Raw genomic sequence first — 26,434 nt, 5'->3', positions numbered from 1 at the left:
TATTATATTTTCTGCCTACAGAGTTACTGTAAAGAAAATGAGAAACGTTTATGTTAGAAATGTGTGTGTGTGTACTTTGAATCATCCAGCTAGAGGTCAGGCTTACTTGATCCTACATCCTGCAGTTTACCCAAAGTACAATTGGTGAAAACAGGCAATTTACTAGTCCAATAAGTATAGTCCAGTCTTCTAATCTCTGGATGAAACACAGAAGTGTAATCTGGGGAAAGGAATGAAATACACCCTGAAGAAATTAAAATAACCTTTCCCCAGTGATTGAGAAGAGTATTCTAAGTCTAACCTATTATCAGAAGTTGATTGAAGAGCTGAAACCCTTATACATTTTTATCACTTATCAGTTGGCTATTAAAATTTTAAGTATAGGATGGTAACTAGACTTACGGTGGTGATCATTTTGAAATGTATAGAAATATTGAATCAATATGTTTTGTAACAAGAACTAACATAGAGTTGTAGGTCAATTATACTTCAAAAACAAACAAACAAACAAACTCATAGAAAAAGAGATCAGATTTGTGGTGACCAGAGGCCGGGGATTGGGGGAGGGGGGAATCACATGATGATGGTCAAAAGGTACTAGGGATGTAATGTACACCATGATAAATATAATTAACACTGTACGTTATATATGAAAGTTGTTGGGAGTAGATCCTAAGAGTTCTGATCACAAGGAAAACATATATTTTTTTTCTTTAATTTTGTATCTATAGTATATGAGATGATGGATGTTCACTAAACCTATTGTGGTCGTCATTTCATGATGTATGTAAGTCAAATCATTGTGCTGTACACCTTAAACTTAGACAGTGATGTATGTCAATTATATCTCAATTAAACTGGAAGAAAAAAATAACAAAATAAAAAAATTTAAGTGTAGGAACGCTTATGTTTACAGTAAAAGCCAAGGGAAGGCACATCTAAATTGAAGTTTAGATTCATGCCAGGAGCCTGCATGGTATGGTGTTAGTGGTCTACCTGCCTGTCAGGAAGTAACTGTGGCAGTCAAAAGAGCTGAAGTGCAAGTTCAGATGCAGCTATACCAAATGGGGGTTTTGGGGAATTGCCTTATTTGAGGTTAGGTGTCAACTCCTTGTTCTTTAAGTTTCCTTAATCCTGGGAGGTATTCCAGAAGAGGAGTTTTTCCTTTCCCATTGAAACTCATTTAGGGTGCTTAGAAGGCTCTTGGCTTCCAGACGTGGTACAGTGGAAAGAACCAGACACACCCAAGGTTTGAATCCTGGTTTTGGCATTTCCTAGCTGTGTGAACGTCGGCAGGTTACACTGAGCCTATATTTCCTGATCTGTAAAATTGGGCTAAAATAGTTACCTCACGTGACTGCTGTCAGAGATAAGTGAGCTAACATATAAAATATTTAGCTAGCCCGTATTAGACACAAAATGTTTCCTATCCCTTCTCTCAGATACAGGAGCACCTGATTTACTAATGTTTTATACAAGAGTAGCTCATGTATGCAGAGTGCACTTACACAGTGAGAACGCACCAAGCCACGATATTCTTTTTTTTTTCACTTTAATTTCTTTTAACCACAATATTCTTTACCTGAACACCAGAAAGTTGCTGTTATAGTTGTGGGGAGGGCTCCAGGAAGAGTGGTGATGGATATCTCTGATGGTGCTGTTTCTTTATTTTCTGTCTTGAGTTTAGGTTGAATTTTTTTTTTTTTTTTTTTTACCCAGTGATAATCGTACACATCAACATTTCTCAAAGTGCATTCCCAAGAATACTAGTCAAATAAGTTTGGAAAATGCTACTTTCTACTGTCTCCTTTCTTAGCTTCACAAAGCACATTAATGTTTAAAAGTCTCCTAATAAAGAAACCTTTGACTGAGTCTAGCTCAGCATTTTATAATCGTCTTTGACTATGGAGTACCATTCTGGAGTAACATTTATATCCCGCTGCAGATTCCACATTGTGTACCCTAGGTGTACATGGTTGTTGTGTCTTATATTAGCTTACAAGATCCTATTGAACTAGAAATTTTTATTTTTAATTTTTTTAAATTAGAAAAATTTTTATTGAAGTATAGTTGATTTACAATATCGTGTAAGTTTCAGGTGTACAGCACAGTGATTCAGTTATACATATATATATATTCTTTTTTAGATTCTTTTCCCTTATAGATTCTTTTCCCTTACTGCATGATGGTGAGTATAGTTCCCTGTGCTATACAGTAGGTCCTTGTCAGTTATCTATTAAAAAGAAAAAAAAAAAAAGAACCTTCAGAAGGAACCATCCCTTGCCAACTCCTGGATTTTGGACTTCTAGCTTCTAGAACTGTGAGAGAATAAACTTCTGTTGTTTTAAGTAAAAAAAAAAATTATAGTAGTTATTCATGTTCATTGTAGAAAATATAGAAAAATCACAAAATGTGAATAAAAGTCATTTAGAATACTACCACGTGCTGAGAACTACCATGAAAATTTTTGTGTATGTAATTAAGAGTGATAATTCGAAATCAGACAGCTGGGTGCGGGTTTTTTTCCTCTAGTTGCGGCAAGCGGGGGCTACTCTTCTTTGCAGTGTGCGGGCTTCTCACTGCGGTGGCTTCTCTTGTTGCGGAGCACAGGCTCTAGGTGCACGGGCTTCAGTAGTTGTGGCACGTGGGCTCAGTCGTTGTGGCTCACGGGCTCTAGAGCGCAGGCTCAGTAGTTGTGGCACACGGGCTTAGTTGCTCCACTGCATGTGGGATCTTCCCCGAGCAGAGTTCGAACCCATATCCCCTGCACTGGCAAGCGGATTCTTAACCACTGTGCCACCAGGGAAGCCCGTATATAGTGTCTATATAGCATTTTTTTGATAAAGAAATATCTTACATTCTTCTTTCTTGAACTAAGTCTTTGAAATCTGGTGTGTGTTTTACACTTAGAGCTGATCTCATTTAGGACCGACCACGTTTCAAGTGCTGAATAGCCATGTGTGACTAGCTGCTGCCATCTTGGCAAAGATCTAGACCTCCACATTTTCAAGGACTGTCCCCTTTGGTCTGTGCTTCTACTTGTTTTTCACCTTTTGTTGCTTCTAACTCTCAATACAGAAAATCCCACCAGGTCCTGTGACATGGATTGATCCCAGGCACCTGGCTGGGTGAACTACAGTCTCTCACCCTCCTGCAGACTGCAGAAGCCTTCCACAAAGACAGTCTCGGGCTAGGGGAGGGGTAGGTGTGATCCTGACACAGGGATGGGGCGGAGCTGGGGGGCCTGGCTGGAGAAGCTGAACACGTCAAACGACTTACAGATGTCAGTGCCATACAGCAGCAATGGCGCCTGAGCCACCTGGGTTGCGATCTCCATCCTCCTGCGCCGCCTCTCCCACCTTAGTGCAGCCACCTGCAAACTGCTGTTAGGATGCAGAGCTTGTGGTCATCGGCCGAGTTGTTGGCCTGAGCCCCTGGTCAGGCAGCTACTGGCCACAGAAAGGTTCAGAGGCAAATATAGCAATTTTTAGTTATAAAAGTTTTGTCTTTTTGCTTTTTAATTGAACATCTTATGTACTTTATGTTTTCAGAAAATAATACATGTTCCCAAGTGGGTACAAAGTTTGGTGTTTATATAACAATTTTGTTCAGAGGTTATTGAAGGATGGGACCATAAAGATTAGCATTTGAGTGAAGACCTTTTATTCATCCATTTATATAACAAATATTTATTGAGGGCCTATTATGTGCCTAGCATGGGAATTTTTATAACGTACCTAGTTTAACTATTATTCACAATAGTCCTCTGAAGGCAGGTACTATTTTAAATCTCCATTTTATAGACTATAGAACTGAGACTCATAGAGATAAAGTTACTTGCCCAAGGTCACAAATGTAAAGGATTATAAGTCTAGATTAGCTTGACTACAGAATCCAGGCTTCTAACAGTCTCTTTAATACATCGTGTGAGTTTAGAATGGGAAGGAGTTATGGTGGGTGAATTGACCAAGAAGACTTTATAAGAGAGAGGCCTTTAGCTAGTCCTTGAAGGATGCTGAGGATAATTTGGATAGAAGGGGTAGAAGTGTGCAAGGCATTCTGGGAAGGCCTATAAACTGAGTTAAAAGACCTGGCATTTAGGAATCTGGAGAGGAGCTAGAGGAAGGGCTTTTCAGGTAAGAATGTACATGGTGTATGTGGGGAACAGTGAATAGACTTGTCTGATTGAAACAAAACTTTTTTCATTTGTTTGTTCATTCAGCAACAGGCAGTAAATGCACTCCACGTGCCAGGTATTAAGCCCTGGGGTATATAAAGGCCAAAAAGATTCAGTCTAGTACCCCAGACTTTAATTGTTTATATAGTATTGGTAGAAAGGTTAGAAAGATAGGTTTGGGCCAGATTTTGAATGGCTGAAGTATTTCTATTCACCATGTTTTACTTTAGAAACTTAACTGTTTTTATACCACCAACCAAAGATTTTTTGGTTTCACTCTAATCACATTAATTTTAGCTATGTATCTACGTATGTGAGTTATATAAGCTTTAGTTGTGGGCTAGCTTGGGACCCTAGCCACATACATAGTTGTGGTTTTTTTTTTTTTGCAAAATGCATTCCTGATTTTCAGGCACCATAGACCAATAACTGAATTGAGAATCAGAGAATTTTGGTGCTGGTTTGCTTCAAACTCATACTGTGACCTTGAGCAAGTTCATTTTCCTTTCTGGACTTCAGTTTCTGCATAGTGAAGTGAGGGAATGGAGCTGGATCAGTAGTTCTCAACCCTATCAGACCGATGTCCTCTTTTAATAACAAATGTTTTATCATTCTCCCTTTACTATTGTAAAATTATATTAATAGATACTAGATAATTAAACCTGACTTACACATAGTTTCAATAGGCATCAATATAGCACCCTAACTATAATATAAAGGAGAAATAAAGATAAATTAGTTTTTAATAAAATAATGTATGTTTCAGTATATATTTCAGTCATTGTCAGATGCATGCATCTATGTGTATAATCATTGTAAACATGACATCTACGAATGCATATGGCTATGAGAATATTGTACATTGATGGCTCAAATATCACATCTTTCTAAAGGATGCCATGATTTTCTCAAATGTTGATCAATTTTGGTGAAGTTTCAAGCCAAACATAGTACCATTTTCCCTCAATTTACATGGTAGTTGCATTGCTGGGGGAAAAATCAATGTATATTAAAACTATGTAAAAATACTTTATCTGTAAAATGAAGTTAGAATCTAGGCGCAGATAATCATAAGCAGTTTTTCACTCATATGAATGTTGGATGGGGCTTTTAGAAGTTCTTCTCAATTCTTTGTGTGGGTCTCCTGGTGCCAAGCAGGACGTCTGGCCTTCTATTCAATACTATGCTGCTAAATACCAGTAGCATCCCCACACCTTTTCATTATGCCCCCTAGAGGGTGCTGCTTCCCCTGTTGAAAACAGCTAGACTAAAAGAAGCTGTAGTTACCCGCCAGCTTGATTCTTTGATTCCCTGCCTGTATTTTTACCGAGTGAAACCCATCATGTGCTGTGTCCTGAATCAAGAATTCTCGTCTATATTTCTACATTTACTTCTTGTGACTTCATTATAAATAGCATTAAAGACCTGCTTACCTTGTATGCATTTATGACAATTGCTATGTCTTATAAAAGATTTTGAAACTCTGGGATGTAGAATAATTCATTAATTTTAAATGTATTAAAAAAATGGGCTCCACCATTTAGTTATCTTTTTGCATTTGTCATTTTGTCTCAAATGTACCTTAGGATTTTGAAACGATTGATTTTCTTATGGAGGAGTAGTATGTGTTGTGGACTGTTATTTCCAGCAGGTGGCAATGTTTGGTGCAAAAACTACTTGATTTAACAACTGCGGATTTTCTAGGCTCTCTTTGTATTTAAAAGCCAAACTTCATAGTGCATATTTGAAAGTTTCTCTCCTTTTTTTTACATTTTATTTTTCTTCCAGTTTTATTGAGGTATAATAGATACACAGCACTGTATGAGTTTAAGGTGTACAGCGTAATGATTTGACTTATGTCATGAAATGATGACCACAGTAAGTTTAGTGAACATCCATCATCTCATATAGACGCAAAATTAAAGAAATAAAAAAACAATGCTTTTTCCTTGTGATGAGAACTCTTGGGATTTACTCTCTTTAAAAGCTTTCATACATAACATACAGCAGTGTCGATTCTATTGATCATGTTGGACATTACATCCCTAGTACTTATTTATCTTATAACTGCAAGTTTGTACCTTTTGACTGCCTTCACGTAATTCTCCCTCTCCCCATTCTCCGCCTCTGGTAACCACAAATCTGATCTCTTTTTCTATGGGTTTATTTGTTTGTTTTTGAAGTAAAATTGATCTACAACACTATGTTAGTTCCTGTTACACAACATAGTGATCCAATATTTCTATCCATTTTAAAATGATCACCATGATAAGTCTAGTTACCATCTGTCACCATACAAAGGTATTACATAATCATTGACTATGTTACTCACCCTGTACATTTCATACTCGTGATTCATTTATTTTGCAACTGGAAGTTTGTGCCTCTTAATTTCCCTCACTTATTTCACTCCTTTTTATTTATTTTATTTTTTGGCTGCGTTGGGTCTTCGTTGCTGTGTGTGGGCTTTCTCTAGTTGCGGCGAGCGGGGGCTACTCTTTATTGTGGTGCTCGGGCTTCTCATTGCGGTGGCTTCTCTTGTTGCGGAGCATGGGCTCTAGGTGCGTGGGCTTCAGTAGTTGTGGCACGTGGGCTCAGTAGTTGCGGTACATGGGCTCAGCTTCTCCACGGCCTGTGGGATCTTCCCGGACCAGGGCTCGAACCCATGTCCCCTGCATTGGCAGGTGGATTCTTTTTCTTTTAATTTTTATTAAACACATGTATATTTTTAAAATTTTATTTATTTATTTATTTGGCTGTGTTGGGTCTTCGTTGCTCCGTGTGGGCTTTCTCTGGTTGGCGGTGAGTGGGGGCTACTCTTCGTTGTGGTGTGCAGGCTTCTCATTGCGGTGGCTTCTCTTGTTGTGGAGCACAGGCTCTAGGCGCGCGAGCTTCATTAGTTGTGGCGCATGGGCTCAGTAGTTGTGGCTTCTGGGCTCTAGAATGCAGGCTCAGTAGTTGTGGTGCACGGGCTTAGCTGCTTCGCAGCATGTGGGATCTTCCCGGACCAGGGCTTGAACCGTGTCCCCTGAATTGGCAGGCGGATTATTAACTACTGTGCCACCAGGGAAGCCCCTTCACTCCTTTTTAAAAGGCTTAATATGAGTTTACTTGCTTACGGTGATGGACAGTCTGGTGAAGAGATGCATGCAATTCAAATTTTGAAAAATTAAGTCACATTTTAGTATAGGAACAATATTTTAATAAAATGGCTAAGATGAATCCTTTCATACAATGAGTATTTATCCCTGGATTTGTCAGTTCTATAAATTCAGAGTTTCTTATAGGTTTTAAAAAAATAGTTTATTTCAAAACAATTTCATACTACAGAAAAATTGCTAGAATAACACAAAGAACTCCCGTAGTTCTGTTAACCAGACATCCCAATTGTTAACATTTTACTTCATTTGCTCCATTGTTCACTCTTCTTTGTGTGTGTCCATTATCATTAGTCTTTCTGTGAATCTTTTGAGAGCTAGATGTTGTCTCATTACCCCTATACCCTCCAGAGTATCTTTCCCTAAAACAAGGTCACCCTCCTATATAACTAGCATACAACCGTGCAAACCAGGAATCAATATTGATTGGCATTACATTACCATCTGATTCACATTCATCCATTCAGATTTCACCAGCTGGCCAACAATGTCACTTTTCTCCTTTCTGGTTCACTATCCTATCCAGGATTACATGTTATGTTTAGTTTTTGATCTCCTCCAAACTGGGCCAGTTCTTTAGTCTTTTCTTGTGTTTCATATTCTTGAAATTTTTTAAAAAAATTATTTATTTTTTATTTATTTATTTTTGGCTGTGTTGGATCTTCATTGCTGTGTGTGGGCTTTCTCTAGTTGTGGCGAAAGGAGGCTACTCATCGTTGCGGTGTGCGGACTTCTCATTGTGGTGGCTTCTCTTGTTGCGGAGCACAGGCTCTAGGCGCACAGGCTTCAGTAGTTGTGGCACGAAGGCTCAGTAGTTGTGGCTCAAGGGCTCTAGAGCACAGGCTTCAGTAGCTGTGGCACGTGGACTCAGTAGTTGTGGCTCACGGGCTCTAGAGCGTAGGCTCAGTAGTGTGGTGCACGGGCTTAGTTGCTCCACGGCATGTGGGATCTTCCCGGACCAGGGCTCAAACTCGTGTCCCCTGCATTGGCAGGCAGATTCTTAACCACTGCGCCACCAGGGAAGTCCCTCTTAAAATTTTTGAAGAGTACAGACCTTACAGTCTGTAGGATGACCATCAACCTGGGTCTGTCTGATGGTTCTTCATGACCAGGCTCAGGCCATGGATTCTCGACAGGAAGACCACAAAAATGATAGCTCACATCAGTAGACACATAATGTCAACCTGACCTTTCATGGATAATGTTAACCATGATCACCAGGTCATCAGATGTCAACTAAAATCCATTGTTCAATTAAAACCCATCATTTCAGTTTTTTTTAAAGCAGTGTATATTGGCTTGCTTCATACCCACCCCCAAACTTCAGAAAAAACACTTAAAGATACCTAATTTTAAATAATAAGTCATTTCAAACATAACTTGGTAAACTTGTACCAGTGTTTTCCTTTTTCTAAGAACATGCCATTAATTTAAGGGGTAATAATACTGCATTAATGGTTTAAATGTTTACTGGGGATTATCATTTAAGATCATTTATTGGGGATATTTTATAAGAAAGCTATTGAAAGGTTGAGTTTGACTGCACACCAGCAGAAACAGCTGGTGATTATATTTTCTTGTGTTTTGTTCTGTACTGAGCACTACAGTATTAAAACAACTTTTATAAATTCATTGCTAAAATATTTCAAAATGCTTAACATACAAAAATGTAAAATATTAAAATATTCTATAAGAAATAATGACTGAAATTGAATACTGTTTTCTAATTAAACAAAATACCCTAATAATAAACCTATTTGCAGGAGGTGGATTTTGTGTGTTGCAGTGATGCAAGTTGTCTTTTAGTTCAAATGTTGAGTTCAATTTAAATAATAATATTGATAATACTTGTATGTGGTGAAGACTGCAAACCATATAGAAAATGTATAAGTAAAATTCTCCCTTCCTTTAGTACCCTCCCCCCAATTTCTAGTCTCTTGCTCCAAAAGTATAACCATTATTTTTTCTTCCAGAAAAATGTCTGCATCTACAAAATATGAATATAATTTTGTGGGGGGAATGGAATCTTGCTGTACATAACTAGTCTTACCATATACTTTTCACCTTTCTTTTTTCGCTTAATGCTATTTCATAGACATATTGTCACCTATAGATGCACATCATACCTTTTAATGGTTACGTAGTATTCCTTAGCATGGATTACCACAGTTTATTTATTCCCATTCTGATGGGAATTTTTGGTTGTTTCTACGTTTTTAAATTTACAAACAAAAGTACAGTGACATTACGTATACCTTTGTAAGCATGGTATGAAGTTGCAATTAAGATGAAAATGTGGTCTGGACAAAAGGAAATGAAGTATGGGGTGGATTTAGGGTTACAGAAAAATAGTAGCGAAAAGGTGCTATTTCTGGTGAACAGCAGTAAGCTAAAATTATTTTTTTCCTAGTCCCTTTCTGAAATGAGGTAGAATATCAGTAAATAAAAAAATGATAAAAATATCAGGCTAGATTGCATGATTCCATGAAGTTAGCAGTAAAGAAATAGAGAAAGTACAGGCACAATAACTTTCTGTCTGTTTTAGGATTATAACCAGTAAAAAGTCAGTTAAAGTTTGGTCATGTGATTTTGTGTTTTTGTTTTTAGGAAAACAAACATATCAAGTGGGGTTCTAGATGGGATTATATTTTGGAGTCCATGTCTCATACCAGCATTCAGTGGTTTAGGTAAGCACGTTATGAAATAAAGAATAAGTAGCTTCCCGGTAGGAAATGTATACAAACGGACACACACATACATACATATATGTATTTTAAAAATTATTTTGTCACCAGAGATGATCTTTTTTTCCTTTTAGTTTTATTGAGATATAATTGACATACGGTACTGTATGAGTTTAAAGTACTGTATGATTTGACTTACATTGATGACCACAGTAAGTTTAGTGAACATCTATCATCTCCTATAGATACAAAATTAAAGAAATAGAAAAAGATTTTTTCCTCGTGATGAAAACTCTTAGGATTTACTGTTTAACAACTTTCATACATAACGTACAGCAGTGTTAATTATATTAACCATGTTGTACATTATATCCCTAGTACTTCATCTTATAACTGCAAGTTTGTACCTTTTGACCACCTTCATCCAGTTTCCCCTCCCCCCACCCCCATCCAAGATGATCTTGAGTGACATTTTTTCTTCTCTGTGGCTAATTTCCCTTCTCCTTCCTCTCCCCCACCTCTCCACATATGCAAAGAGAAAGAAAAAAGGAAAATCTGTTTTAAATATACTAATGTTTATGCTGAGGGGAAGGAGAAGGCTGAGATGTCCTAGAGATAAGATGTCTGCACGTAAAGAGTAGTCCATGCTGGGAAGTAGGCAGGATAGGGCTGTGGCAGTGGACACTGTGCAAAAGATGGAATGAAAACAGGAGAGACGCTTTCATTTGTGGGGTCAAAGTCTGAGCAAACTAGAGTGTAAGAGAAAGCAGTAACCAGCTGGGGTGGAGGAAAGTCAGGATGTCATGAAAGACTGGGAAGAGAGGAGAGAAAGATGAAAAGATTGAGAAACCAAAACATTGCAAGTGGTCAAGGCAGGTCATATAAACGAGAGGACCGTGTTGAGATAATGTCTGTGAGTGAAGGTGGATTCATTCTCCACATATTCTTTTTCATCCCTATCAGGGTGCCAAGCACTAGGAGAGGCTCTCAGACATGGCGGTGCATAAGGCCAACAGGCTTCTGCTCGCAGGAAGCTTATATTCTAGTGGATTCAGAGTGAAGGGACTTGATTCCTCAGGAATCTTCAACAGGACAGACCACAGAGTTAGGAGTCCTTCATGACTGTGTAAGGAGTAGTTTCAACATGAAATTGAAGGATGGACCAACTGAGAACGTGATGATTGGGGCTGTCATAAAGCACTGACAACGAGAGTAGGATCTTCAGTTAGTAACTTAGGAGACTGATCAGAGAAGCTGACGAGAAATAGGTGAACCTGTGTATGTAGTATTTTTTTCCCGTTATCCTCATATCCTATAATAAACCAGTTTTGGATGGAAGAAGACTATAAAGGTAAAGATGAAAGTAAGGAAAGGTGTGATTCTATGAGTATGGTCTTCTGAGGTGATGATTTTCCTTATATGTCATTGCCTTTATTTTTAAAAAAATTTATTTTATTGAAGTATAGTTGATTTATAGTGCTATTGCCTTTAAAGTGAGAATAGCACCCCCTTCTCCTCCTGTTTCTATCCTTATTCTTCCTTCTCCTCTACCTCCTTCTCCTCCTCATTATTATTATCATATTGTAGCTTTTCTAGAAAATCTTCTGTTTGGGCAATAGTCCAGGTCCCATTTTGTCACACCACCCAGAACTCTCTTCAGATAAACTTTATTTACTTATTATTTCTTTAAAGATTTACTTATCATTTATTTTATTTATTATTGGCTGCATTGTGTCTTGGTTGTGGCACATGGGATCTTCATTGAGGCATGCGGGATCTTTTGTTGTGGTCTTCTGTCTAGTTGCGGTGTGCGGGTTTTCTCTTCTTTAGTTGTGGTGCATGGGCTCCAGAGTGCGTAGGCTCTGTAGTTTGCAGCACACAGCCTCTCTAGTTGAGGCGCACGAGCTCAGTAGTTGTGGTACGTGGGCTTAGTTGCTCCACGACATGTGGGATCTTAGTTCCCTGACCAGGGATGGAACCCACATCCCCTGCATTGTAAGGCGGATTCTTTACTGCTGGACCACCAGGGAAGTCCCTGGATAAAATTTATTTAAATGCTTTCTTTAAAGGGGTTGTGAAAGCGAAGGGCATCCAGATAGATTGTGGGACTAATCTCTAGTAGTATTAATATTTATAATGTAACAATAAATGTACTTTAGTTTCTGTCTCAAGCTAATTTACTCATGACATTTAACAGATATTTTAGACATTATCTTAATGGCATTTTTCTAAAACAGTGCTGGCCTTTTCATAGATTCTGGTGAAACTTTTTTGATGTGTCTGGATTTGTCTGGGCAGTGGGATGGCAGAAGGTCTTGATTTTGATTTGGGCATAGATTTTAAGATTCAGTTTTGGAAACAGTATGTAATAGATGGTAGGTAAGTGGTCCATGGGGTCTTTACCCCGAAGCTTGATAAAGACTTGATAGAGTTAAAAGCCTTAGTCCATCAGCTAAGAAGTCAGTCAGTCAGTCATCAATTCAACATTGATTCCTGAACTTCCATTCTCAGTTTCATGTTCTGGAACTACGTCTGTGTTCCTGATCTTATTCATTTCCCCTTGTTTCTTTTTGGGAATGTACTCTTACAAAGTTCTAAAATAACCTTAAGAATAGTGTTGCTTCTACTGATATATTTGTAATGCACATTTGTGATAGAGCTGTTTTTTTTTTTGTTTTTTTTGTTTTTTTTGTTTTTGCGGTACGCAGGCCTCTCATTGTTGTGGCCTCTCCCGCTGCGGAGCACAGGCTCTGGACGCGCAGGCTCAGCGGCCATGGCTCACGGGCCCAGCCGCTCCGTGGCATGTGGGATCTTCCCGGATCAGGGCACGAACCTGCGTCCCCTGCATCGGCAGGCGGACTTTCAACCACTGCGCCACCAGGGAAGCCCTGATAGAGTTTTGTTTAAAAAAAAAATTATTTATTTGTTTTTGGCTGCGTTGGGTCTTCGTTGCTGTTCGCGGGCTTTCTCTAGTTGCGGCGAGCAGGGGCTACTCTTTGCTGCGGTGCGCAGGCTTCTCATTGCGGTGGCTTCTCTTGTTGCGGAGCACGGGCTCTAGGCACACGGGCATCAGTAGTTGTGACTCACGGGCTCTAGAGCACAGGCTCAGTGGTTGTGGTGCATGGGCTTAGTTGCTCCGTGGCATGTGGGAATCTTCCCGGACCAGGGCTCGAACCCGTGTCTCCTGCATTGGCAGGTGGATTCTTAACCACTGCGCCACCAGGGAAGCCCCTTGTGATAGAGCTTTAAGTTCATTTAATATATTGATGTATTCAGCCTTTGATCCACATTTAACCTTAGAAAACTGATCAACATAATGATAATTTGAATGTCTTTTACGTGTGCACACATTTTCTTTTTGGTATTCAAATAAGAAACTTGAGATTTAACTTCTCTTTTTCCTTCTTTATGTTTTCTAGTATTATGAATTCCATTGTTATTGCTGTCTTCTTATCTGGAATGGTGGCTATGATCATATTAAGGACTCTCCATAAAGATATTATCAGATATAATTAGATGAGTTTTCCCGTAAGTAAAAATGCACATATTTGATTCAGCAAATATTTGAGTGCCTGCTTTGCCCAGTTCTCAATGTTATATTTCTACTTAGAGTATAGCACCTTGAATACAATGCATTTTGATGTCTAGTAATTTTGCATATTATGCTGAATCAAAGTACAGACTGTTGTGTTGATTCTTAAAAAGTACAGGTAAGTTTATTAGAGAGTTATTTGCTATCAACTCTTTGGTTATATTACTTTTCATGTTTCTGACCTTTCAAAATATCATTATTTAAGATTTTCATTAATTTGCAGCATGAGATAAGTATACGAAACACTGCAAAATACTACAATTTAGGGTAAATTTAGTTTTATCGATTTATACTGTTTTGACTCTTGTAATCGTTTGTGTATTGATGAACGTTTAATTTCTATATAATTGGTTGAATCTTTTTTTTAAATTTATTTATTTATTTTTGGCTGCGTTGGTCTTTGTTGCAGTGCGCGGGCTTCTCACTGTGGTGGCTTCTCTTGTTGTGAAGCACGGGCTCTAGGCACGCAGGCTTCAGTAGTTGTGGCACACGGGCTTAGTTGCTCCGCAGCATGTGGGATCTTCCCGGACCAGGCATTGAACCCTTGTCCCCTGCATTGACAGGCGGATTCTTAACCACTGTGCCACCAGGAAGTCCCTTGGTTGAATCTTTTATGTATGTTAAATCGTGTTGCTTTCTTCATGAAAATCAAGCCAGTTGTGTCCTTTATATAATTAACACACTCCCTCCGATGCAAAACTTAAGGTAAGGGAATAGCTCATTTGTATGGCAGGGTCACATACCTGCCAGAGACCTACTGTATCCAAAATGAGCCATTGGTTTCCAGCTAGTCTGTCTCTAGAGGAAAATTCATTTTTCTCTAACTTTCAGAGCTCTTGTAACTTTCTGTCCTAGTAACTCCCGTGTTTATTAAAGACTTTCTCATATGCAGGAAGATGCCCAGAAGGAATTTGGTTGGAAGCTGGTTCATGGGGATGTATTCAGACCTCCAAGGAGTGGAATGTTGCTGTCAGTTTTCCTGGGTCAAGAACACAAGTTTTGATTATGACATTTATTACTTTATGTGAGTAATCTCAGATCAATATGTGTCTTCTTCAACATTCTTAGTGAGCTGCTAACATATGTTAAACTTTGATTCATGTGTACAAAAGAACTTTGAAAATTCTACCCTAAAGTTTAAGGAAATGTGTGTTTTATAGTACTTATATTTCTTTCTCCTCAAATTAAGGATATGAGTCTGAATATGTTCCTATATCAAGGAACTTTCATAGCTTCTTCAGTTTTGAGTAATTTATTGTAATGTCCAATACACTTGTTCCTTGCTTTGCAAGGTAGATGTGTTCTTGAAAATCAGCATGTGGGTAGAATCATATTTTAAATGAACTCAGGGAGTTATAATTCAAAGCCTAGCATTTTGAAATGCTGTGGCAAGCCTGAGTGCTGGTCTTTAAATGTATAAGCGCAATGGCATCGTTAGTAGGCTTACAGTGGCTGAGGAACTCTGGCTGCCTTCATTTAGCAACTAAAAATGGAGTTTGTCAGTTTTTGATAACCAGAGTGCTGATTTTCACAAACAAAGCTGCTGTAAATAAATGGCTTATTAGCTGTTTCAGATGTCAGTGATAATTTCAAGATTTAGCTCTTAAGGTTATATTTTCCTGAGACCAAGTCTCCCTTTGATTTTTTCCCCCTTACCTTGAATAAAAGGAAACAGAAGGAAATTTTTGTGGGAAAAATGATTTGCTGTTTATGCAGTGACTACTGGAGTAGGGAAGGGGAAGATCTTTTGTTTAATTTTGATTTAAACAGTGAGATTAAAGGCTAAATTGAAAACATATCATTTGCCTTGTATGGAAAATCAGACTTTTTCATTAAGAAAAAATTGTCAAAAAAATTAGCTAAGAGAATAACATCAGAGAATTTCCTTGTATGCTGTTCCATAAAAATATCTTCATAAGGTTGTCTTTATTATAAAGTCCTATGTGTTTTTGAGGCCATTATTGTCACTGGTTTGATATTTCTCTTTTGTGCCTTTAGTTCTGGCTTGTCTTGGTTTCCTTTCCCCTGCCAATCGAGGTGCTCTAATGACCAGTGCTATTCTGTTATGGGTCCTTCTGGGAACCTCTGCTGGATACGTATCTGCTAAGATGTATATGAGTAAGCATTGCAACTGTTATTATTCCAGTAAGTTGGTGTGTTAAATGTAGAAATTAAAAAGCTGTAAAGTTAAAAATTCAGAAATTGCATGGGGAATTTTAGCTGACCTAGCAAAATGTAGTTGTGTGTTAGTTACTATAAAGTATTTGTAAAGTGGACTAAATCCAGTTGCTCCAGTAACTCTTCTGTCCTTTACTTCCTCAGCATTTAGAGGTATTAAGTGGAAGACAAATTTTTTGCTGACGGCACTACTGTGTCCTGGGTTAGTATCTCACATTCTCTTTTCTCTACGCAATTATACTCTTTCTTATACTTTTTTTTTAAATAACTTTATTTATTTATTTATTTTTGGCTGAGTTGGGTCTTCGTTGCTGCACACAGGCTTTCTCTAGTTGTGGTGAGTGGGAGCTACTCTTTGTTGCGGTGCGTGGGCTTCTCATTGCGGTGGCTTCTCTTGTTGCAGAGCGTGGGCTCTATGCATGTGGGCTTCAGTAGTTGTGGCACGTGGGCTTCAGCAGTTGTGGCTCGTGAGCTCTAGAGCACAGGCTCCATACTTGTGGCGCACGGACTTAGTTGCTCCACAGCATGTGGGATCTTCCTGGACCAGGGCTCGAATCCGTGTCCCCTGCATTGACAGGCAGATTCTTAACCACTGTGCCACCAGGGAAGCCCCTTTCTTATACTTTATCTTGGAAAAATCATTTTACACGATAATGAAGAGTGGAAAGGAGTTGAATGACCACTGTTTTTTCTGTGGCTTCAGCATTCTTTTTTTGGTGTATCTGCATTCTTTTCATCTTTCTGTACATCTTAAACCCTAGTACAAAGAGATGGCGATGGTGCTGCGGTATTCCATTTTGATCTTTGTTTTTGAAGCAGGTTTCATAAATACTCATCTCAGTTATGCATCTTGCCTTATATATCATGTTAGAGTGGCAATTTATACACTACATTGTGTTATTCTCTTCGTCCTTGTCTTCAGTGATTATTTCTTCATGTCTCACCTAGTTACTGCAGTGTCATTAGTGACTATAGTCACCAGGCACAGTCATGGTCAGAGTGGGAGTCGGGGTGGTGCTGCACAGTGGCCATAATGGGAGCTCATCCAGTCCCCTAATTATAGAGATGTGGAACCAGCATGTTCAAGGTCACACAAGAAGTCAGTCATGAAGCCCAGGCTGTATATAACCGAACGCACCCCTTACATCCCGTCCAGTGCTCTTCCCATAATACCTCACTGATAAGGTGCTGACTTGCTTAAGGTTTTATCCCCAAATTCTTTAATATGTTTTTTCTTAGTCAGCTTGGGCTGCCATAACAAAATACCATAGACTGAGTGGCTTAAACAACAGACATTTATTTTCTCACGGTTCTGGAGACTGGGAAGCCCAAGATCAGGGCATCAACAGGGTCGGGTCCTGGTGAGCACTCTCTTCCTTGTTGCTGCTAGCTGCCTTCTTGCTGTGTCCTCACATGGCAAGGGAAAAGAGAGAGAGAGAGAGAGAACTCTTTGGTGTCTCTCCTTATAAGGGCACTGATGCCATCATGAAGACCGCACCCTCATGACCTCATGTAAACCTTATCACTCCCTAAAGGCCCCATTTCCAAATACTGTCACATTAGGGATTAGGGTTTCAGCATATGAATTTTGGGGGACACAATTCAGTCCATAGCAAGTTCCATTAAAAAAAATTCTTTCCTTGATATGTTCTGAAGGACAAGTTTTTTTTTTTTTAAGGAAAAAGTAGTGGATTATATCTTAACTGTTATGTGGTACTTTAATTTTCTTTTGTTGTAAAATTCCCATGTCCTTGTTGCTAGAGTGTGTCACAATAGTGGAAGGCCTATAAAGAAACTTATACATAGTAAATTCAGTTATATTATATACTAATTAGTGACAAAATGAGAACAAATGCTCTGTGACTGAGTATAATGCCATAAACAATTCAATGCAGTGATAGATGATATATTCAGTAGGCTCATAATCTTTTATCTACATGTGGCTTGTTTTTTCCTAAACTCCAGGGAAAAAGGTAATATCATTGAAAAGACTGAACATTATAAGTTTACACATCAAATACATGTACCGCAGTTTTTGACTTATTTAAAATAAGGACAATGCACTCCCCTCCCCCTTACCACCTTGAATATAGCCATCTGCTTTTTCTATAACTCTTTTCAAGGGAACTAGAATGGGTGGTCTTTCCTGAGGTGAATGCTTTAATATATTTATGTAAGAAAGCAATGTCCTTGACAATATTTCAGATATCTGTTGCTTCAAGTTCAAGACTCAGATGAATCTGAAATTGAATAACTTTGGCAACAAAGTGCCATTGTGCTAAAGTCATTATACTGGATTGTCATGCAAGGGATATTGCAGGCAAGAACTAGTCAACAAACCATGTACTATTCTCTTCATTATTTAGTTACTCATTCAACATATTTATTGTGTTTTTAAAAAATTTTGTCTTGTTTTTGTTTTTTACTATATTTAATGCATTATGCTAGGCACTGTAGAGGAAATAAATGTAAATCTCCCCTGAAACTGCCTTCGTGGCTTCAGATGAATAATAATGGCCCATTTTTCATCAGACAGATGTTCCATCTTATTGTAAAAAGAAGTTACGTCATTGAAATAGAAAATATAAAAGAATTAGAATATGCTGTGTCACTAAGCTTGATTAGCTAAACTGAACAATTAATGTCTGAAAAGCATTAGCATTTGCAATGCACTATGAGCTGTTTTTATCATGTTTTCTGTGGGATCAATTTTGAAGAATGTTTTACACAGAAAAATTTAAAAATTAGAGTAGGAATCCATAATAACATGGCTCAGGGTTACATGGGCTATGAAATGATGCAGGGGCAAACCACTTTTGTGAAAATAAAATTTTTTTTTAATTTGAAAAGCAACTGTTGACAGTGGTTGTCTCCTGGGTGGCTGGGGGACAAGAGTGAGAAGGAGACTATTTTATACTTATTTTTCACTGTTTCTCTGTTTCTTTTTACTTTTCACATTGTGTACCATATACATGCATTACCTATTTTTAAATAATTTAATTATAAACAACAATAACAACAACTCATAACCATATTTTGAAGTGGAGAGGTAGCATTAGAGGCTACCGGCATAGGCTTTAGAGAGACACACACACACACACACACACACACACACACACACACACACACACCCTATGCTCTGTACACATAGGGGTCCATTTCCCAATTCTGCCCCTTTCTAATTAATGAGGCCTTGAGTAGGTTGTGAATAATGCTGCAATGAACATGAGAGTGCAGCTATCCCTTTGAGATCCTGTTTTCATTTCCTTTATATATATACCCAGAAGTGGGATGGCTGGATCATGTGGTAATTCTATTTAAAAAATTTTGGTGAATCTCCATACTGTTTTCCTTAGTGCCTGTACCAATTTAGATTCCCATCAAGAGTGCACGAGGGTTCCTTTTTTTCCACATCCTCGCCAGCACTTCTTATCTCTTGTTTTTGGTGATAGCCATTCTGACAGGTGTGAGGTGATATCTCACTGTGGTTTTGATTTGCATTTCCCTGATGATTAGTGATGTTGAGCGTCTTTTCATGTGTCTGTTGGCCATCTGTATGTCTTCTTTGGAAAAGTGTGCATTCAGGTCCTCTGCCTATTTGTCAACCAGATTTATTTTTTGCTATTGAGTTGTGTGAGTTCTTTATATAATTTGGATGTTAACTCCTTATCACATATATGATTTGCAAATATTTTCTCACATTCTGTAATTTGTCTTTCCATTTTATTGATTGTTTCTTTTGCTGTACAGAAGGTTTTTAGTTAGATGTAGTTCTGCTTCTTAAGTTTTGCTTTTGTTGCTTGTGCTTTTGGTGTCATATCCAAAAAATTTTGTGAAGACCAATGTCAAGGAGTTTTGACCCTATGTTTTCTTCTAGGAGTTTATGGTTTCAGGTCTTATGTTTAAGTTTTTAATCCATTTTGAGTTAATTTTTGTGAGTGGTATAAGATAGGGATCCAATTTTATTCTTCTGAATGTGGTTATTCAGTTTCTCAACAGCACTTATCAATTTCTTGGCTCCCTTGTCAAATACTAGTTGACAGTATATGCAGGGATTTATTTCTGGGCTCTTAATCCTGTTCTATTAGTCTATGTGTCTATTTTTATATCAGTACCATACTATTTTGATTACCATAGCTTTGTAGTGTAGTTTGAAATCAGGAAATGTGATGCCTCCAGTTTTATTCTTCTCTCTCAAGATTGCTTTGGCTATTCGGGGTCTTTTGCAGTTCCATACAAATTTTACAGTTGCTCTTTCTATCTCTGTGAAAAATGCCATTGGAATTTTTCAGCTGGCAATCTACTAATCTAATTTCTGTCTCTATGGACTTGCCTCTTCTGGACATTTCATATAAATGGAATCATAAAAAGTGTGGCCTCTTGTGTCTGACTTCTTTCACTTAGCATAATGTTTTCAGAGTTCATCCATGTTATAGCATGTATCACTACTTCATTCCTTTTATGATTGAACAGTATTCCATTGTATCAATATACTACTTTTTGTTTACCCATTCATAAGTTGATGGTCATTTGGGCTGTTTTCACCTTTTGGATAATATGAATAGTGTTGCTATGAACATTTGTATGTGATGTTTTGAGTGAAAATATGCTTCCAATTCTACTGGGTAGATACTGGGTATATACCTGGGAGTAGAATTACTGGGTCATATGGTCACTATGCTTACTATTTTGAGAGACCGCCAGACTATTTTCAAAAGTTGTTGTACCATTTTACATTCCCACCAGCAATGTATGAGGGTTCCAATTTCTCTACACCTCATCAACACTTGTTACTGTTTTTGCTTATAGCCATCCCAATTATTATGAAGTGATCTTTCATTGTAGTTTTAATTTACACTTTTTGATGACTAATGATATTGAGCATCTTTTCATGTGCTTATTGGCCATTTGCATATCTTCTTTAGAAATATGTCTATTCAAATCCTTTGTCCATTTTTAAATTGGATTATTTTTCTTTTTATTGTTGAATTGTAAGAGTTCTGTATATATTTTGGTTACTAGTTGCTTATCAGGTATATGATTTGTAAATATTTTCTTCCATTCTGTGAATTGTCATCTCAATTTCTTGATAGTGTTCTTTGAAGTGCAAAACTTTAAAATTTTTATGACATTCACTTTATTTACTTTTTCTTTGGTTGCTTGTGCTTTAGGTGTCATATTTAAGAAGCCTAATCCAAGGTCATTAAAATTTATGCTTGGGCTTACATGGTGGTGCAGTGGTTGAGAGTCCACCTGCTGATGCAGGGGACACGGGTTCATGCCCCGGTCTGGGAAGATCCCACATGCCGTGGAGCAGCTGGGCCCATGAGCCATGGCTGCTGAGCCTGCGTGTCTGGAGCCTGTGCTCCGCAACGGGAGAGGCCACAACAGTGAGAGGCTCGTGTACCGCAAAAAAAGAAAAATAAAATTTATGCTTATGTTTTCATATAAAAGTCTTCTAGTTTTACATCTTAAATATAGGTCTTTGATCCATTTTGAGTTAATTTTTGTATATGTGTGAGGTACGGATCTAACTTCATTCTTTTGTACATGGATATCCAATTGTCCTGACATTATTTGTTGAAAAGACTCTTCTGCTCCAATTGATTTGTCTTGATTCCCTTATTGAAAATGAAGTGTCCATAAATCTGTGGGTTTATTTCTGAACTTTCACTCCTATTCCATTAGTCTATATGTCTATCCTTAGACCAGTACCCGTAGTCTTTTTTCCTTTTTTTTTTTTTTTTTTGCGGTACGTGGGCCTCTCACCGCCGTGGCCTCTCCCGCCGCGAAGCACAGGCTCTGGACGTGCAGGCTCAGCGGCCATGGCTCACGGGCCCAGCCGCTCCGCGGCACGTGGGATCCTCTCGGACTGGTGCATGAACCCACGTCCCCTGCATCGGCAGGCGGACTCCCAACCACTGCGCCACCAGGGAAGCCCCTTTTTTCCTTTTTTTATAAGTTTGTTGCTCCTTTTTGTGTATTTGTAATCTCTGAGATTATCTCTAATCTATTTATTTATTTATTTATTTTTGGCTGTGTTGGGTCTTAGTTGTGGCACGCGGGGTCTTTTGTTGTGGTGTGCAGGCTCTTCATTGTGGCACATGGGCTTCTCTCTAGTTGTGGCACATGGGCTCCAGAGCGTGTGGGCTCTGTAGTTGTGGCATGTGGGCTCTCTAGTTGTGGCACACAGGCTCAGTTTTTGCGGCGCATGGGCATAGATCCCACAGCATGTGGGATCTTAGTCCCCCAACCAGCAATCGAACCCGCGTCCCCTGCATTGGAAGGTGGATTCTTAACCACTGGACCACCAGGGAATCCCACCCATAGTCTTGATTTTAGTCTGTAGCTTTTAATACATTTTGAAATTAGGAAGTGGGAGTCCTCCAGCTTTGTTCTTTTCTAAGATTATTTTGGCTGTTCTGGAACTTTGCATTTCCATGTGAGTTTTAGGAAGGGCTTTTCAATTTCTTCAAAAAGCTGACTGGGATTTTGATAAGACTGCATGGAATCTGTAGATCAATTTGGGGGATATTGCCATCTTAACAATATTAAGTCTTCCAATTCATGAATACAGGATGTCTTTTCATTTATTTGGTCTTCTTTAATTCCTTTCAATTACATTAGACTTTGGGTGATTTCAGGACTGTTAAATTTATTGAGACTTGTGTTATGGACTAACATATGGTCTATCCTGGAGAATGTTCCATGTACACTTGAGAAGAATGTGTATTCTGCTGTCAATGGGTGGAGTGTTCTATAGATGTCTGTTATGTCTAGGAGGTTTACAGTGTTGTTAAAGTCTTTCATTTTCTTGTTGATCTTCTGTCTAGTTGTTCTATCCATTATTGAAAGTGTTTATTCAAGTCTCCAGCTATCATTGTTGGATTGTCTGTTTCTTCCTTCAGTTCTGTCAGTTTTTGCTTCATATATTTTTGGGGCTCTGCTGTTAGGTACATATATGTTTACAATTGTTATATATTCTTGATAGATTGATACTTTTATTGTTATAAAAGTCCTTCTTTACCTCTCATAATGCTTTTTGTCTTAAAGTCAAATATATTTTGTCTGTTAGAAGTATAGCCACTCTAGCTCTCTTTTGGTTACTGTTTGCATGATATATCTGTATACCGTTGACCCTAGAACAATATGGGGACTAGGGGCCCTGACCACCTGCACAGTCAAAAATCTGTGTATAACTTTAGAGTCAGCCCTCTCTATCCACGATTCTGCATCCACGGATTCAACCAATAGCAGATTGTATAGCACTGTAGTATGTATTTATTGGAAAAAAATCCATGTATGAGTGGACCCGTGCAGTTCAAACCCATTTTGTTCAAGTGTCAACCGTATGTAAAATCCTTTTACTTTCAATCTGTTTGTGTCTCTGAATCAAAATTGTGTCTCTTGTAGACATCATATATTTATTTGGATCATTTTTGGGGGGGTTCCTTTTGCCAACCTGTGCCTTTTAATTGGAATATTTCATCCATGTACATTTAATGAAATTATTGATAAGGTAGGATTTACATCTGATATATTGCTATTTTCTTTCTATAAATTTTAGGTCTTTTTTGTCCCTTCATTACTGCCCTCTATTGTGTTAAATAGATATTTTTAGTGTACTATTTTTATTCCCTTGTCCTTTCTTTTACTATTATTTTGAGCTTCTTTTTAGTGGTTACGTTATAGATTACAATTAATGTCTCAATTTATAACAATCTAGTTCAGATTAGTACCAACTTAATTTCAATATTATTAAAAATATTATATGCTCGTATATAGCTCCTTTCCCTCCTCCCTCCTTTGTGCTGTTATTGTCATACAAATTACATCTTAATGCTTTGTATGCTCATCAACACAGATTTATAATTACTGCATTATGCAGCTGTCTTTTATATTTGATAGCCAAAAAAGGAGTTTTAAATAATATTTACTAATATCATTTACTAATATTATTACCTTTCTAATCTTAGGCTTCTTCATCTGCAGTATGGAAATAATAGTATTATCTACTTCATATGGTTGTTATGAAGATTAAATGGGATAATGTATTAAAGCATTTGGAACAGTGCCTAGCACATAATAAGTGCTTAATAAATGGTAGCTGTGGTTATTAGCTACTGTTTTCTTCTATTATCATGCCTTTGCTCAAGCTATTCCATCTATTTGTAATCCCTTCGTTCCAATTTTCCAATGACAAATTTCTGTTCATTCTTTAATTTCTAGCTCAAATACTACCACTTACATGTTTTGAAATTGTACAATGTCTATTACCATTATTACAACACTTACAGCAGTGTTTCTTAGATTGGAGTCATTTGTGATATGTCTTATCTCTCATTTTACATTCAAAGACTCATGAGGGTCAGTACTATGTCTTACTCATTTCTGTATCTTTCACAGTGTGTAGCCCAGTGCCTTGTATGAAGTATGAGTGCTTATAGAGAGTAAGTGCTCAGTAAATGACTGAATCATAAATAATTTAAAATGCAAGACATATTCAGTTTCCTAGTTCTGTTAGTAGAACTGAATGCAGTTTAAAAGCAATAAACCAGGCATGATACAAAGAACATGTTTCCCTCAAGAGGTTTAGGGGATCTCTTAGGTACATGAGACAGAGAATCATAAGGTACTGGGATTCTTATTTCTTAGAATGTGATAGGTTACCAGAGAATTTCAGTGCCTCGTGGCATATACATGGACAGTAAAAAAGTGGATTTGATATTGAGCTGCATGAGTTGCTTGTATGTTTTGAAGATTAATCCTTTGTCATTTGCTTCATTTGCAAATATTTTCTCCCATTCTGAGGGTTGTCTTTTCATCTTGTTTATGGTTTCCTTTGCTGTGCAAAAGCTTTTAAGTTTCATTAGGTCCCATTTGTTTATTTTTGTTTTTATTTCCATTTCTCTAGGAGGTGGGTCAAAAAGGATCTTACTGTGATTTATGTCATAGAGTGTTCTGCCTAATTTTCCTCTAAGAGTTTGATGGTGTCTGCCCTTACATTTAGGTCTTTAATCCATTTTGAGTTTATTTTTGTGTATGGTGTTAGGGAGTGTTCTAATTTCATTCTTTTACACGTAGCTGTCCAGTTTTCCCAGCACCACTTATTGAAGAGGCTATCTTTTCTCCACTGTATATTCTTGCCTCCTTTATCAAAGATAAGGTGACCACATGTGTGGGTTTGTCTCTGGGCTTTCTATCCTGTTCCATTGATCTATATTTCTGTTTTTGTGCCAGTACCATACTGCCTTGATTACTGTAGCTTTGTAGTATAGTCTGAAGTCAGGGAGCCTGATTCCTCCAACTCCATTTTTCTTTCTCAAGATTGCTTTGGCTATTCGGGGTCTTTTGTGTTTCCATACAAATTGTGAAATTTTTTGTTCTAGTTCTGTGAAAAATGCCAGTGGTAGTTTGATAGGGATTGCACTAACTCTGTAGATTGCTTTGGGTAGTAGAGTCATTTTCACAATGTTGATTCTTCCAATCCAAGAACATGGTATATCTCTCCATCTATTTGTATCATCTTTAATTTCTTTCATCAGTGTCTTATAATTTTCTGCATACAGGTCTTTTGTCTCCTTAGGTAGGTTTATTCCTAGATATTTTATTCCTTTTGTTGCAATGGTAAATGGGAGTGTTTTCTTGATTTCACTTTCAGATTTTTCATCATTAGTGTATAGGAATGCCAGAGATTTCTGTGCATTAATTTTGTATCCTGCTACTTTACCAAATTCACTGATTAGCTCTGGTAGTTTTCTGGTAGCATCTTTAGGATTTTCTATGTATAGTATCATGTCGTCTGCAAACAGTGACAGCTTTACTTATTCTTTTCCAATTTGGATTCCTTTTATTTCTTTTTCTTCTCTGATTGCTGTGGCTAAAACTTCCAAAACTATGTTGAATAATAGTGGTGAGAGTGGGCAACCTTGTCTTGTTCCTGAACCCAATCCAAAAATGGGTAGAAGACCTAAATAGACATTTCTCCAAAGAAGATATACAGATTGCCAACAAACACATGGAAGAATGCTCAACATCATTAATCATCAGAGAAATGCAAATCAAAACTACAATGAGATATCATCTCACACCTGTCAGAATGGCCATCATCAAAAAATCTACAAACAATAAATGCTGAAGAGGGTGTGGAGAAAAGGGAACCCTCTTGCACTGTTGGTGGGAATGTAAACTGATACAGTATGGAGGTTCCTTAAAAAACTAAAAATAAAACTACCATGTGACCCAGCAATCCCACTACTGGGTGTATACCCTGAGAAAACCATAATTCAAAAAGAGTCATGTACCAAAATGTTCATTGCAGCTCTACTTACAATAGCCACGACATGGAAGCAACCTAAGTGTCCATCAACAGATGAATGGATAAAGAAGATGTGGCACATATATACAATGGAATATTACTCAGCCATAAAAAGGAACGAAACTGAGTTATTTGTAGTGAGGTGGATGAACCTAGAGACTGTCATACAGAGTGAAGTAAGTCAGAAAGAGAAAAAGAAATACCGTATGCTAACACATATATATGGAATCTAAGAAAAAAAATGGTCAGAAGAGCCTAGGGGCAAGACGGGAATAAAGATGCAGACCTACTAGAGAATGGACTTGAGGACATGGGGAGGGGGAAGAG

The 26,434-nt window shown here is 37.9% G+C and overlaps 1 pseudogene; it reads left to right on the top strand.

Annotated features, from left to right (window-relative positions):
- LOC132514059 (transmembrane 9 superfamily member 2-like) overlaps nt 1–20,200 on the top strand; it is a 51,801-nt pseudogene extending 31,601 nt beyond the window's left edge.
- Nucleotides 20,201–26,434: the final 6,234 nt, after the last annotated feature.

Source organism: Lagenorhynchus albirostris, chromosome X (genome assembly GCF_949774975.1).
Source record: "Lagenorhynchus albirostris chromosome X, mLagAlb1.1, whole genome shotgun sequence".
In the NCBI taxonomy this organism is placed as follows: domain Eukaryota; kingdom Metazoa; phylum Chordata; class Mammalia; order Artiodactyla; family Delphinidae; genus Lagenorhynchus; species Lagenorhynchus albirostris.
The sequence above is the reverse complement of the archived record's forward strand: the minus strand, read 5'-3'. Positions and strand labels throughout refer to the sequence as shown.